Consider the following 15499-nt stretch of genomic DNA (forward strand, 5'->3'; position numbering starts at 1 on the left):
CCATATAACAACACATAGAAGACTAAATAATTAAAATTTCATGAAACTATACGTGAGATTGATATTAAGGAGAAAAAGAAAATGCAAAGAAGTAGATAACAAGTGTATACAATCTTGGAGGGGTGAGCATAAGAATAGATTTCAATTGATATCATAGATGTAGTTATTACCTAAAGTTATTTCGATAAGATAGAGTGAACTAGAATAAATGAGACATCCACTCTACATTATTTAAGATAAAAAAAGATAATCCTAAGCTTCTTGAAGACTTAGACTTTTTAAAGTAGTTTTAAAAATGATAATAAAAATATTTCATTGAAAATTTATATTATCTAATTGTGAAATTTAGTATTTTTTTTAATGTCACCTTCATCATCACATAGATTCAATTTTACAAAAGAGGGGCACATATGAACAATTCAGGGATTTTTTTAGTGGCAATTAGTCGCCAATTGGTAAATATGTCCCGATCGGGCTATAGAAATTGGCGAAAAAAAACACCGTATACTAGTTGACCGGTTCACCAAGATTTTATAAAATACTCATATAGTGGTCGAAATGTTCACCACTATTATTACGTATTTTAGTTTGGTAGTCGGGTTCTTTGCCCATATTTCTCTTTAATGTTTACTCTTATTCACCACGGAATTAATTGAGTGTCTCTTTCGATGATCATCATTCGCCAAATTCTCATTTTCGTATGTGAAATTTTTATTTGTCCTAGGACCCAATTCGCCATGCATCACACACAATGGGATCCCAAATTCCCACCATATTCGCCCACTCGATTACTTGAAATTGGGCTTCACCAAATATTAGTTCTTATCATATGTAATAGTCGGCCCATTCGCCAAAATGAAAATAGTTTATTTGTAGTTGTCTATTTAAGATATATGAGTTTCATTATTGAAACATGCTGAAAGAAGGAGCCTTCTTCATAGTATTGCGATTAGTAGAGAATCAAAATGACTACAACTACAAGTCCATAGTATTTTATTGCAGCCTTAATTTGATGGAGATGTCACAAACAAATTTAAATAGGAAGAGGAGTAGGACTAATGAAGGTGGAGATGTCCAAGAAAGGCCAACGAAATGCAAAAATATATCTTCATACTTTGGCGGGGGTAGACGCAACAATGTTGGTCAAAGTAAGGAAGGTACATCATCAGAGGAGTCTATACAATCTCAACATACACAAAAGTCCATTCAACAAATTGGGGAGCCTAATAAATCTGGTGACAGAGTTGCAGAACCTGATATCTCTAATGAAGATTACCTTGAAGAAGAATATCCAGTAAATAACCAGTACCAGGACGAATCAATCGACTTCAGTGATAATTGTAACACACCACAAACAAAAAATAAAACTAAGCTATGAACAAACATAAAGAACCATGGAAAAAAAATTTATTTAATCATCAAATTGCAAGATCAAGTACAAAGATTGAATCATTCTCAAAATTGTAAACCTCAACATAAAAGAATATATCATCAAAATATATTTCCATAAAGATGTCTATACATAATGAGTTCAGTACGATATTGATGAACAGTATCATTCAAAGATGCCTAGGTCCCACAAATGAAATTTACAAGTATCAAATTCAGTTTCATGAAGTAACTACAACAGTCTTCCTTCATACTAGATATTCAACTAGATATGTAACACACCACAAACAAAAAATAAAACTAAGCTATGAACAAACATGAAGAACCATGGAAAAAAAATTTATTTAATCATCAAATTGCAAGATCAAGTACAAAGATTGAATCATTCTCAGAATTGTAAACCTCAACATAAAAGAATATATCATCAAAATATATTTCCATAAAGATGTCTATACATAATGAGTTTAGTACAATATTGATGAATAGTATCATTCAAAGATGCCTAGGTCCCACAAATGAAATTTACAAGTATCAAATTCAGTTTCATGAAGTAACTACAACAGTCTTCCTTCACACTGGATATTCAACTTGAACACCTGAAAATAACACAAACATGCAACACAACACACAGAGGGCTCAGTACACACTAAGTTAAAAAGCGTAGTCCACCTACATACATGTCAGAATTAACATATATATATATAACCTTAAAGCAAATATCTAACCACATAACATAGTGCAATTCTAATATTACTATGCAAGAAGTAACACCTTCTAAACAATGCAAAATTAAACTCGCACTAAGAATAACTAGTTAATGAACTATATATATACTGAGGTGTCATCACTATGGTGCTAAGATACTGCATCCGTATATGGTAAGCCCTTAGACAACACATAGTGGGGTTCCCTATAATACTCGTGAAATGACGCAATAGAGACCTGCCTTGTTCTCTGTACTTAACCTTATTGGTTTAAGTCATAGGTAAGGCCAATTATCTTTTATTTATAATTAACCCTCCCAATTCATCTTAAAATTATCACTAAATTTAATTAACTGAATAGAATAAATTGATATTCAACCACCTCGATATACGTTCACTACAGCTATCCTTAACATACACATCAAACAGATATTCTAAGAATGCACATGTAACTAATAACAAGTCAGTTTTCTCATGATATTACATTCTTCATCTTTTAAAACTCTCATCTTCTACTATCAATTTGAAAGTAAACTTAAGTTATTTTGATAACAGAAGTAAATACTACAATATTACAATCTTGTAAATATCACTAAACTGCTACATCAGTTGAATGATATTTACCAGTTGCAGTACTGTACTACTTATCTCTTACTATTATAACAAACTAAGCTTAACCTCCAAATTGGCCAAGATAATCATACAATGTACATATGATACCCTTGTTTCATCACACCAACATATATCATAATTCGTCTCATATCTTAATATGACTTTCCATTTTATGTAAGAACAGAAATACATCTTATTTCAAAACAATCTGTAAATGCTTATTAAAACACTTCATAATAAAATCAAGTATTACTAAATCCAAGTGCAGTCAATGCTAAAAAAAAGATAACCTACAAGGTTACTGAATGTCCAAGTGTCTTTTGATGTTTTACCACTGTTTAGCGGTGAGATACCACCCAGTTATATCTACAATCAGCATTAAAAATACGATATCTAAATTAAATTTGAAATATGACTCACAAATATTTAATATAACTTACATTACATCAATGACCAAAAAAAAAAATGAATAAGTTGCAAAATCCCAAAAATAGTAAGATGCTCACAAGTTGTTCACATAATAACCTTGGTGATACAACAACAACTACCTATATCTATGTTCTCAGAATAATGTCTTGTTCATTTGCAACCAATTCCACAACAACAGTTATTCATAACTCAAGTCTCCATCATAAATTATGGAAAAATTTATACTATCACAGAGTTTCCTATTCGAAACAAGTTTTCTTTTAAAACATTTGACAAAATGTCATTTCCAAAACCATCACCAACTGTTTACTAAGTTACTGTTTCCAATAATTTAACCATATTATCAGATTCGACACTTTTTTTTTAAAAAAAATAATGACAAAACCCTCGTATTGCTCATCAATATCATAAAACAAGGTAACTATCATAAGGAATTCAAACTAACAATGTTCAGACATTATATCGACCATCTTTCATGAAGATATTTCAAAAATTTAATTACCCATAAAATGCTATGCAAATAACATGATAATTTAACATTGTTATGGTTTCACACAAACCATTTGACAAAATGCCTCTGCCCTCGACAGCAGACACAAGCCCATTTTTTTAAAACATTCTCAAGTCTGAGGCCGAGCCACTCCCATTTTGATATATATTACCAAATAAGCTGGAGGTATGGGTTCTCACAAAGCTCATACCAAAGGGAGCACAAAACTTGCTCGCAAATAACACAACAACCAGCATGCTCACTGCCGCATCCATATGTTTCTCACAAAACTCAACTTGGTGGGAAACATATGTTTGAGGCGAAGCTAAATAAACATAAATGAAGCAACTTCCAGTCAAATTTCTCCACATCTTCCACATTCAAAGGTGAATATATGCAGAACTATGCATCACACGTAGTGCATATACTCATCCCTGAATGTAAAATTTTACAATATGTAAATCTGATAACTTTTACATTATGCAAAAAGAAAGTAACATGGCATTTGCGAATAGAGTGAAAGAGTAGGGTAAGAAATTGCCCCCACCTGAAAAACTGAAGATGGAAGATTGTTGTTCAATCCAACTTGATTCCAAAACCCCAAAAATTGAATCCAACACTGGTGAGCAAACTCTACAATGTCGACTCACACAATTCGCAGAAGACTTCACAATGGAGTGAAGCAGAAACCCCAAAAACAACAACAGCCAACTACTGAGAAATAACTCCATCAAGTTAAACCCAATATGCAAGTTAACCTTCCAACCAACTCCCATAAAAATGTCGATATCTCAGCACAAAATCACAGATGTAAAATCAACAGAGCAATGTGGCTCAGAAACCGGCCCAATTTCAGCAAAAAAACCTGACTCACATCAAGATATGGCCGACTGAAACTTCAGTACCATAAGTTTGGCAGTACCAAGTCCACCGCCATGAATTTGGCTCAAACAAAATAATGATGTTACCCTCCTTCATAGCAATCGATACCCATTTAGGGTTACATCAATGCTAAATGCTTAAGAGGTGATTTAACTCTCTTTTAAAAATAAAAATAAAAACAAATACAAATGTATATGCCAACCTCCACCCAAGGTGTTAGACCTTTAATCATAAGAAAACACATATATAAATATATAAATGCAAACCATGGTTCCCTCAATTAACAATTCAATATGAGTCATGAAACAAAACCATCTTAAGGTTAACACGATCTAAATATTTAATCCCTGTATAGTAACATATATGAAAGTACAATGAAGGCTTCTGAATAAAAACAACATATAACCATTTAAGTATATCTGTAACATCAAGTCAACATATAGCATGAAACAGAATGCAGTAACCAAAGAGTTAAAAACATAATAACATAATCGATAATCTATCAACTTGAAATCAATGATATGCCAAATTCAATTCATAAAATCTTAAATCACATTTATTGCTAAAACATATTTCTTCACAGAAAATGCGTTCAGCATCAGTCTCATGATTCAACAATAGTATTATAACCAAGTTATACAGAAATTCAATCATAACATCAGAATGAAATCTTAAAACAACAAAGTCCTAATTTGCAGAAAAACCCAAAGTAGTGTTTGTTAGTGTAGTTTTTTATTTTTCCTATTCTGGTAGGTTTTTCCTACACTTTTAATAATCTCGCTTAGTTTAATAAAGCATGTCTTATTAGGTGAATGGTTGTGAGGTGTCACCTTCCTACATGTGATCATCCATTAGCTATCTTTGGAAGATACTTTGCTATCTTTAGTCTGATAGATGGTTGCTCCTCATTGGTTGGTGTTGCCAGCTCCTCCCTCTTCCTAGCCTATATAAGCATGCTACCTAGCTTGTATTTGCATCTCTTGTTTTTGCATCCTCTTAATGCTATTTTGCTTCCAGCATTTGCATTACTCTCTTGGAGACTAACTCTATGATGCTATTTTGATTTTGTATCATTTGCATTCATAGTTTAGATATTTATTCTTTGCACTAGTTTTCTGAGTTATTAATCTTATCAGATTCTAACATGGTATCAGAGCTTTTCTATGTGCAAGAGTAGATTTTAGTTTCCTTATTTGAAAGATTCGGGGGGGGCAAATAAACTTTATTGTAGTTTTTTGAAAAATGAAGTATGCTCTTCTCTTGCATCTTTGGATGATCCTAAGAATCAAATTTTTTTTGACAAAAACGGTTTTTCTCTAGGGTTTCAATCTCAAATCTGACAACCAACTTGCATATTTGGAGTTTTCAATCAGTTTTGCAGGTTCTAGCATGCCATTGATGGACTTAGGAAGTTGATCCAGCATTTTCATGTCATATTCTGGTTGCTGGGGTCATTTTTTGATTTTTGGAGCCATTTTTTATTGTTAAAGGCGTCTAATTTACACTATAGCAACATCTTCTGTACATCAGCAAGAAAAATGCTTTTTGAGTTTTGTTTGCAGCCCCGAAAAACCATCTAGGTATTTTTTAGATTTTGCATGCAAGCTGTATATTTTGCAGAATCGAGCATGCAAAGCTACATCCATACCCCTCTCCATTGGCAGACGTAGATTTGAACGCAGTTTTCAAATGTCTCATTCTTGCTCATACAGACTCCAATTTTGATGATTCTTGTTATGAACTTGGCTTATTTTTCGTGCTCTATCCACTAGTGGAGTTGTTTTTTGATTTTCATGCATGAATTCTTCAGAAATTGCAGATTCTCAGCCATGACTGTGCACAGTTCTCATTTTGGAAACTTCAGAGGATCATAACTTTCTCATATGACCTCATATCAAGGCGATTCTTTTTTTGAAAGTGCATAATTTTTTGAGTAGATCGCAGTGGTGCTATTTGTTTCCTTGATTATTATGCCTAAATTTTACTTTCAACATATGCTCTTCATGAGGGTTTGTAATGCATTGAAATCAAGACCACTAAGTATTTCTTTCTAGTGGTAGTTGTAAACACACTAAAATAAAGTGCCAAATCATATTTCTTTGGGGGGGTTCTTTGATTGAGTAAAAAGGGGGGGGCCATTGTCGTGGATGGGTTCTCTTCTTTTTAGCATTTCTTCTCTACATTTCTTCATCATGGATCAAACAAATATACCCATCCTAACTCCATACAATTACTTTGAGTGGAAATCACGCATGATAATTCACTTAAAGAAAATTGGATTAAATAGGATAACTATGGGACTTGAAATTGAACCTGCTAAAGATGAAGACAAGCCTAAGTGGTTTAACAAATGTGATGAGGCATATGGAACATTGTGTTTGTCTATTTCTCCTGACTTGCTATTTCACATTGAGTCTTTGGATACACCAAATGAAGTATGGACAAAGCTAGAAACACTATTTGGCACACAAGATTCAATGAGGGGTCATATATTGGAAAATGAATTAATTAGTTTAAGTCCAAGAAATTTCAACACAATCCAAGATTTCTTCACCAAATTAAAATCACTAAGGCTACAGTTAAAAAAATGTGGAATTGGAAAGAAAGATGAACAACTGATTCTTAGTATTCTCTCTAAGCTAAGTTCAGAATATTCTGTGTTTGTCTCTACTTTCTATACTACTAAGGGTGCACTTGGTACTCAATTCACAATGCCATCTTTAGATGATTTTGCTGTCAATCTCATTCAAGAATAGGACAAGCTAATCTAGATGGGCACTCTTAAGTCCTCTAAGTCACATGCCTTGGCTGCCAACCAAGGCACAAAAGAACAACAAGGACAAAGTAGTAACAACAATAGTAAGGACAAGAAACAAAAGAATAGCAAGGAGAAGAAGGATCAAATATCGATTTCTTCAAAAGCAACTATTGATACACCATCTTCCAAGGGCGATAAGCCTAAGAAAGAAAAGGTAAAATGTGCCTATTGTGAAAGACCTGGTCATAATGAACATAATAAATGTTTGCAAAAACAACTTGATCACTTGACATACATTCTTGAGAAAAATAATATCAGTGTTCCTGAGTCTATCAAACAAAGTTCTAATGAAGGGTCTAACAAGGAAAAAGAAAACAGCAAGGGGAAAGGAAAGGGCAAGGCCCTTTTTGCAATTGCTTCCTCACCATCCACTTGGGTTCTTGATTCGGGTGCTTCACACCACATGGCTTCATCTAAGGAAGAACTTGCATCCTTGGAGCCGTGTACTATGCCTTCTATTTTGATGGGTGATAACACTCTTTTTGAGGTGTGTGGGAGAGGGTCTGTTGATGTAGGGGATGGCACATTCCATGATGTTCCTTGTGTACCCTCATTGTCAACTAATCTCCTATCAGTACACCAGATCACTCACATAGGTTTAGGCAAGCAGGTTGAGTTCACTCCTAATTCAGTGGAGATACGTGAGTTGCACAATGATTCTATAGTTGCAGTTGGGAGAGCAGATCATCAACCACGACTCTATATGTTTTCTCACTTTGTTCTTGATCCTCCTTTGACTATTTCACTCACTCACTCTAATGACGTGAGCAGATTATGGCATGAGCGGTTTGGCCATCTTAACTTCCACTACTTGCATCAGCTTAACTAGCAGAGCATGGTCACAGGGTTGCCTTCTACTTTGACATTGGAGTCACTTGGAATACATGATAGATCTTCTAATGGGTCAAATTCACTTGAGCAATCTTCTACCTCCACTTCTGATATAGAGAGTGATTCAGAGGACTCACCTCCTTCCTCTCCTAGTCATCATTTATAGGTTGATGATTCTCCTCTAGATTCTCCATCTTCTGGTCCACTTTGGGCTAGACAGACCTTGCAGTTTGCAGGTGATTGGGTTGGGGATCCATCAGACACCAAGCAGACTCGTTCACAATTCCAGGATGCTCTACATATCTTCATTGCTACTGCCTCAAATCCACAGTCCTTTCATGAGGCTTCTTGTATTTTTGAGTGGGATACAGCTATGCAGGAAGAGTATAGTTCCTTGATGAGGAACCACACTTGGGATCTTGTCCCTTTTCCTAAGGGAAGAAAACTTGTTCGATGTAAGTGGATCTACCGGACAAAATTTGCAAGCTTTGCTGGAGGTGTAGGATGCTTCATCTTTTGGGGGGGCCTCTTCCTCTCACTTGGAGTCCTAATTTTCTTTGGGGAATCTCTTTTCTCTCTCTTTTGGGGGAATTTTATCTACATGGGTACCTCATTAGGCTTGACTTGCCGGGACCCATTTCTACATCCACCTAAGCTTCGCTTATGGGGGGGTGTTAGTGTAGTTTTTTATTTTTCCTATTTTGGTAGGTTTTTTCTACACTTTTAATAATCTTTCTTAGGTTAATAAAGCATGTCTTATTAGGTGAATGGTTGTGAGGTGTCACCTTCCTACATGTGAGCATCCATTAGCTATCTTGGGAAGATACTTTTCTGTCTTTAGTCTGATAGATGGTTGCTCCTCATTGGTTGGTGTTGCCACCTCCTCCCTGTTCCTAGCCTATATAAGCATGCTACCTAGCTTGTATTTGCATCTCTTGTTTTTGCATCCTCTTAATGCTATTTTGCTTCCAGCATTTGCATTACTCTCTTGGAGACTAACTCTATGATGCTATTTTGATTTTGTATCATTTGCATTCATAGTTTAGATATTTATTCTTTGCACTAGTTTTCTGGGTTATTAATCTTATCAGATTCTAATAGTGGTCAGGCATGACACCCTCCCCCTCTAGGTTTCAACTTTCTCCTCGAAGTCAGTAAACAAGAAAGGATGAGCTACTCTCATCATTTAAATGTCCTCCTAGGTAGCAGATGTTTCATCATTGGGGTCCCATAGGACCTTTACCTGCCTTATTTCTCTCCCTCTTAAACCCATAGTTCTGCTTTGAATGATCTGCACTGGTTCCACCATGATTTGTCCATCCATAATTTGCAAATTTTTCCAATCAAGAACATGAGTAATATTAGGTATATACTTACACAGAACTGAAACATGAAATACATTATGAATGCATGAAAGACTTGGTGGCAAGGCAAGTTTATAGGCAACTGGTCCAACCCATTCCAAAATTTCAAACGGACCCACAAATCGAGGTGCTAAGTTGGATCCCTTTCCATATCGAATTGGACTTTTACGCAGTCTTACCCGGAGAAACACTTTATCACCAACCAAGAATTGACGATCAATTCTATGCTTATCAGCATATTTTTTCTGTCTATCTTGAGCGGTAATAAGGTGCTCTCTGATCCTTTTAACTTGTTGCTCCAAATCTAGCAACATATCAGGTCCTAAAAGAGTCCTATCCTCCAAATTATCACAACTGAGAGGCATCCTACAAGGTCTACCATACAATTCTTGAAATGGTGCCATACCTATGGAACTGTGATATCCATTATTATAAGCGAACTCTACCAAATGTAGATACTCCTCCCATTTATTCTATCTATCCATTACGTACATCTTAAGCATGTCTTCCAGAATCTGATTGACACATTCAGTTTGTCCATCTGTCTCTAGGTGATAAGCTAAACTAAAATTTGGCTGAGTACCTAACTCTCGCTGCATGGATCTCCAAAGAGAAGATGTAAATACTAGATCCCTATCAGAAATAATCTTTTTAGGAATACCATGTAACTTAACTACCTGTTCCATAAAAATCTTGGCAACCTCATTGCTGCATTATAGGATGATCTAACTGGGATAAAGTGGTCAACCTTAGAAAAACGGTCCACTACCACCATAATAGCGTCATGACTACGAGCTGTAATAGGAAATCTAGTAATAAAATCTATAGAAATGGTGTCCCATTTCCATTCTGGAATATTGTGTGGTTGCAATAGTCCCGCAGGGTGCTGATGTTCAGCCTTAACCCACTGACACTCCAAGCATCGAGCCACAAAATTTGCTATGTCTCTCTTCATTCTAGGCCAATAATAATGCTCCTTAAGGTCAGCATGCATTTTCTTGACACCCGGGTGAGCTAAATATGGTGCTTTGTGGGCCTCAAACATAACCAAATTTCTCAGATCACCTGAATTAGGAACGTACACACTTCCTCTAAAAAGCAGTAAATCTTCAGTATTTACTGAATACCCCTCAAAATGCCCTTCCAAGATGCTGCCACTATCGATAACTGCCTTAACATCTTGAAACCAATGGTCTGTAGAAAGGTTCTGTAAAATCTTATCCTTAAGATCCACTGTTAGGATCAAAGAAGATAATTCATGTCGCCTTCTGCTAAGTGCATTAGCAACAATGTTCTCCTTACCTTGCACATAACTAATCCCAAAGTCATATTCACACAAGAACTCCATCCATCTTCGCTGCCTAGCGTTGAGGTCTGGTTGTGTGAAAAGATACTGAAGGTTTCAGTGATCAGTATGTAACTCAAATCGTTGTCCCAAAAGAAAATGCCGCCACTTGGTCAAAGCATGCATGATCGCTGCAAGTTTGAGATCATGAGTAAGGTAATTCACCTCATGACTCTAAAGCTTTCTGGACTCATAAGCTATAACACGTCCTTCCTACATCAAAATTTCCCCTATGCCTTCCAAAGATGCATCAGTGCAAACCACGAACTCCTTAGCTGAATCAGGGACTGCCAGAATGGGTGCACTGGTTAAACATTCCTTAAGTTTCTAAAATACTACCTCGCACTCCTCTGTCCAGACAAATCTCTTCCCTTTTCTCTGAAGAGACATGATAGGATGCGCTATTCTAGAAAAGTTTGACACAAATATGCGGTAATGCTAAGCCCATGAAACTACGAACCTCGGACACATTAGCAGGTGCTGGCAACTCTACAATAGCCTAAATTTTGGATGGATCTATAGAAATTCCATCCCCAAAAATGATATGACCTAAGTAACAAATCTCAGACTTGAAGAATCTACAACAGTCTTCCTTCACACTAGATATTCAACTTGAACACCTGAAAATAACACAAACATGCAACACAACACACAAAGGGCTCAGTACACACTGAGTTAAAAAGCATAGTCCACCTGCATACATGTCAGAATTGACATATATATATATATATATATATATATATATATATATATATATATATATATATATATATATATATATATATATATATATATATATATATATATATATATAACCTTAAAGCATATATCTAACCACATAACATAGTGCAATTCTAATATTACTATGCAAGAAGTAACACCTTCTAAACAATGCAAAATTAAACTCGCACTAAGAATAACTAGTTAATGAACCATATATCTACTGAGGTGTCATCACTATTGTGCTAAGATACTACATCCGTATATGGTAAGCCTTAGACAACACATAGTGGGGTTCTCTATAATACTTGTGAAATGACGCAATAGAGACCTGCCTTGTTCTCTGTACTTAACCTTACTGGTTTAAGTCATAGGTAAGGCCAATTATCTTTTATTTATAATTAACCCTCCCAATTCATCTTAAAATTATCGTTGAATTTAATTAACTGAATAGAATAAATTGATATTCAGCCACCTCGATATACGTTCACTACAGCTATCCTTAACATACACATCAAATAGATATTCTAAGAATGCACATGTAACTAATAACAAGTCAGTTTTCTCATGATATTACATTCTTCATCTTTTAAAACTCTCATCTTCTATTGTCAATTTGAAAGTAAACTTAAGTTATTTTAATAATAGAAGTAAATACTACAATATTACAATCTCGTAAATATCACTAAACTGCTACATCAGTTGAATGATATTTACCAGTCGCAGTACTGTACTACTTATCTCTTACTATTATAACAAACTAAGCTTAACCTTCGAACTGGCCAAGATAATAATACAATGTACATATGATACCCTTGTTTCATCACACCAACATATATCATAATTCGTCTCATATCTTAATACGACTTTCCATTTTATCTAAGAATAGAAATACATCTTATTTCAAAACAATTTGTAAATGCTTATTAAAACACTTCATAATAAAATCAAGTATTACTAAATCCAAGTGCAGTCAATGTTGAACAAAAGATAACCTACAAGGTTACTGAATGTCCAAGTGTCTTTTGATGTTTTACCACTGTTTAACAGTGAGATACCACCCAGTTATATCTACAATCAGCATTTAAAATACAATATCTAAATTAAATTTGAAATATGACTCACAAATATGTAATATAACTTACATTACATCAATGACCAAAAAAAAATTAATAAGATGCAAAATCCCAAAAACAGTAAGATGCTCACAAGCTGTTCGCATAATAACCTTGGTGATACAACAACAACTACCTCTATGCTCTTAGAATAATGTCTTGTTCATTTGCAACCAATTCCACAACAACAGTTATTCATAACTCAAGTCTCCATCATAAATTATGGAAAAATTTATACTATCATAGAGTTTCCTATTCGGAACAAGTTTTCTTTTAAAACATTTGACAAAATGTCATTTGCAAAACCATCACCAACTGTTTACTAAGTTACTGTTTCCAATAATTTAACCATATTATCGGATTTGACACTTTGAAAAAAAAATAATAATGACAAAACCCTCGTATTACTCATCAATTTCATAAAACAAGGTAACTGTCATAAGGAATTTGAACTAACAATGTTCAGACATTATATCGACCATGTTTCATGAAGATATTTCAAAAATTTCATTACCCATAAAATGCTATGCAAATAATATGGTAATTTAACATTGTTATGGTTTCACACAAACCATTTGACAAAATGCCTCTGCCCTCGACAGCAGACACGAACCCATTTTTTTAAAACATTCTCAAGTCTGAGGCTGAGCCACTCCCATTTTGATATATATTACCAAATAAGCTGGAGGTATGGGTTCTCACAAAGCTCATACCAAAGGGAGCACAAAACTTGCTCGCAAATAACACAACAACCAGCATGCTCACTGCCGCATCCATATGTTTATCACAAAACTCAACTTGGTGGGAAACATATGTTTGAGGCGAAGCTAAATAAACATAAATGAAGTAACTTCCAATCAAATTTCTCCACATCTTCCACATTCAAAGGTGAATATATGCAGAACTATGCATCGCACGCAGTGCATATACTCATCCCTGAATGTAAAATTTTACAATATTTAAATCTGATAACTTTTACATTATGCAAAAAGAAAGCAACATGGCATTTGCAAATAGAGTGAAAGAGTAGGGTAAGAAATTGCCCCCACCTGAAAAACTGAAGATAGAAGATTGTTCTTCAATCTAACTTGATGGCAAAACCCCAAAAACTGAATCCAACATCGGTAAGCAAACTCTACAATGTCGACTCACACAATTCGCAAAAGACTTCACAATGGAGTGAAGCAAAAACCCCAAAAATAACAACCAACTACTAAGAAATAACTCCATCGATTTAAACCTAATAAGCAAGTTAACCTTCCAACCAACTCCCATAAAAATGCCGATATCTCAGCACAAATCACAGATGTAAAATCAACAGAGCAATGTGGCTCAGAAACCGGCTCAATTTCAGCAAAAAAACCCGACTCACATCAAGATATGGCCGACTGAAACTTCAGTGCCATAAGTTCAGTAGTACCAAGTCCACCACCATGAATTTGGCTCAAACAAAATAATGATGTTACCCTCCTTCATAGCAATCGATACCCATTTAGGGTTACATCAATGCTAAATGCTTAAGAGGTGATTTAACTCTCTTTTAAATTTAAAAAAAAACAAATTCAAATGTATATGCCAACCTCCACCTAAGATGTTAGACCTTTAATCATAAGAAAACACATATATAAATATATAAATGCAAACCATGGTTCCCTCAATTAACAATTCAATATGAGTCATGAAATGAAACCATCTTAAGGTTAACACGATCTAAATATTTAATCCCTATATAGTAACATATATGAAAGTACAATGAAGGATTCTAAATAAAAATAGCATATAACCATTTAAGTATATCTGCAACATCAAGTCAACATACAGCATGAAACAGAATGTAGTAACCAAAGAGTTAAAAACATAATAACATAATCGATAATCTATCAACTTGAAATCAATGATATGCCAAATTCAATTCATAAAATCCTAAATCACATTTATTACTAAAACATAGTTCTTCACAGAAAATACGTTCAGCATCAGTCTCATGATTCAACAACAGTATTATAACCACATTCTACAGAAATTCAATCATAACATCAGAACGAAATCTTAAAACAACAAAGTCCTAATTTGCAATAAAACCCGAAGTAGTGGTCAAGCATGACAATAATGATGGTGCAATTAATAGTAACACTAAAGGGAGAGGAAAATCGAAAGAAAAAACTGATTGTCACTGGGAGATGGCCAGGAGATTTAAATTTTATTGGGCAGCAAAGTATCCATTCATTGAGCCCGTGGACAATCCAATTGTAGGTGAGCTACCAGTAGAATGCAGATGTGCAATTTGTAGTTGGAAGTATAAAAAGGAAAAGCAGTTGCAGCTTAAACTAGACACCATAGAGAAACATGTTGGTAAGATTTATGAAACCTCAACTGTAGATGGTAAGGAAATAAAAGTGGTAAGATATAAAACAAAGGAGCAATGTCAACATAAAAGGAATGCTGAAGAATATTATATGTTTCAAAAATTTTAGATGAAGCCTAGTGAAGTTCAAGATTCTATTAATGCTATTTTTGCAAAAGCAAGTGAAGTAGAAGAACGTGGAAAAGTTGTTTAATTAAGTAATGTTTTCTATATTTTGAGCAGAGGGCGTCCAATGACAAACTATCTAGAAATGAGTGGCTTTTTACACTTTCTAAAAGTTTTGAACTATCCTATCAGTCATTGGTTGATAAACAGTGGATGGGAATGGGCAAGTTGTATTGCGCAGGTTGAAATAGAGGATGTACAAAGAAAAATAAAAGAGTCAACCTTTATTGCATTGTCCTTAGAAGAATTTACGGCAATAGATAATACGTT

Source organism: Cupressus sempervirens, chromosome 9, assembly GCF_028749045.1.
Source record: "Cupressus sempervirens isolate cs-2001-9-10 chromosome 9, ASM2874904v1, whole genome shotgun sequence".
In the NCBI taxonomy this organism is placed as follows: Eukaryota; Viridiplantae; Streptophyta; class Pinopsida; order Cupressales; family Cupressaceae; genus Cupressus; species Cupressus sempervirens.